Source organism: Mytilus californianus, unplaced genomic scaffold, assembly GCF_021869535.1.
Source record: "Mytilus californianus isolate M0D057914Y unplaced genomic scaffold, xbMytCali1.0.p SCAF_1, whole genome shotgun sequence".
Classification (NCBI taxonomy): domain Eukaryota; kingdom Metazoa; phylum Mollusca; class Bivalvia; order Mytilida; family Mytilidae; genus Mytilus; species Mytilus californianus.
The window spans coordinates 80,303,097-80,305,249 of record NW_026262581.1 but is presented as its reverse complement, the minus strand read 5'-3'; positions in this window follow the sequence as shown (position 1 = coordinate 80,305,249).

The following is a 2,153-nucleotide window of genomic DNA, read 5'->3' as shown; positions in this document are numbered from 1 at the left end:
CCCCACTTTTTTTTTTTTTTTTGGTGGGGTCTGTGTTGCTTAGTCTTTAGTTGTCGATGTTAATTTTGCAGACTGTTGTTTGTCGTTTCGTTTTTATCCAAGGCGCTCTCAGTTTATCTTCTACTTATAGGTTTGAATTTCCCTTTCGTATCTTCTGCTTATCGTTAATGATAGAAAAAAAAATAATTTGACGGGGTGGAACATGAATGTGAGCGCTCAACCTTCCCTTAATTTCGGACATTGGTGAAACAGGATTACATAAGAACAAAAGAAACAAGAATGTGTCCATTGTACACGGATGCCCCATTCTATGTTCAGTGGACCGTGAAATTGGGGTCAAAACTCTAATTTAGCATTAAAATTAAAAAGATGATATCATAGGAAACATGTGTACTAAGTTTCAAGTTGATTGGATTTCAATTTCATCAAAATCTACCTTGACCAAAAACTTTAACCTGAAGCTGGACAGACTGACGGACGGACGGATGGACGGACGAACGAACGAACGAAAGGACGCACAGACCGAAAAACATAATGCCTCTCTACTATCGGTAGGTGGGGCATAAAAATTATTGGAAAGGGCTTTACTCAACAGATCGACACGAAGAACGAAAGCAAATGATAAAGACACAAATGAGAGGCGATTGATATCAAAGGGACATTCATACTCACATGTCTAAAATAAACTGACAACGCCACGGCTAACAAAAAAAAGACCCTCAGACAAATAACAGTACTCAAAACACAACAAAGAAAGATAAAGACTGACAAACTTACCAATCTAAGAGTACTAGCAGTTACTCAACGATAAATCAAAACCAATATCAACTTATAGATCAAGATATCCGGCAGACTTAACTGCATCTGTTAAATCCTTTCAAGTTTAATGGAATAGATACGTTCAGCATAGTTAGAAAACTGTGAATTATTTAATGCGAAAATACATAGCATAGCTATACAAAAGCGGAAGAAGTAATGTACAGTTTGTACTTTTTATGCCCCCACCGTAGCGGAGGGGGCATAAAGGTTTACTCTTGTCCGTCCGTACGTCGACCCGAAATTGATTTCCGTTTTCTAATTTTAGTTTGCCTCAATGCTATGAAACTTATACACACTGCTTATTACCACAAAACTCAGATCAAGTTCGAATTTGGGTGGCGTCGCTTTTATTGTTCTAGAGTTATGCCCTTTTATAACGTTATATGCAAGCGGGGGCATCATCTGTGTCTCATGGACACCTTCTCCATTTATTGGTAAATAAATGCATCAATCAAATGAAACTTTGAATTTTATTTTGTAAGTCGCTATCTATATAAAACTCTTCTGAACTAGCTCACAGAAGATTCAAACTAAAGTTGATTGACAGCGGATGAATATTTTCATGTTATTTATGCTCAATAAACATGTATGTGACCGATATCTGATGGACTATTTAAATAGTGTAAAAGGTGCATTTTTTTAATCTATCATTACTTTTATCAGGCTCTATTCACCTACGAATCAGTTCAGACCTTTGTTTGGGTGAGTATTTATTCATATCAATTGGGTTGTAATTTCTTTAAATGTAAACATTTTAACACGAGTTTTTAAAATCATATGTTATTTGTAAGACAAAACAAATCAGCAAAAAATGTAAATACTCTATCTATAAATAAACTTACAATTAAGGGTGTGCCTTCAACGGGAGAAGAGATTTGTAGTTTCTAAGTATGTATGCATCACCAATGTAACTAAAGATTCAGAGAAATATGTTAAACAGTTGAAATATTGGAACTGGAACGATCAAAATCTCCGGCTAAGATTTCAAAAACTTATCACATTATTATTATTGTTATCTACATCCCTGACTTAATATCACAATGGTTTTTGGTGGAGTTCTTGTTGCTCAGTCTTTAGTTTTCTATGTTGTTTTTGTATACTGTTGTAAGTCTTCGTCGTTTTTTTTGTTATTTTGTTTTTTGCCATGGAATTATCAGTTTGTTTTCGGCTTATGAGTTTGAATATACTTGTTCTTTCTATCGCTTCTCTTCCACATGATTTATTTCTTATGAATAATAACACTTTAGCTGAAACTTTTAGGACATCAATAATAATTAAAATAAAGAGAAAATAATAGGAAATCCTTATTTTAAATAAGCACTTGTTTTTTCCTG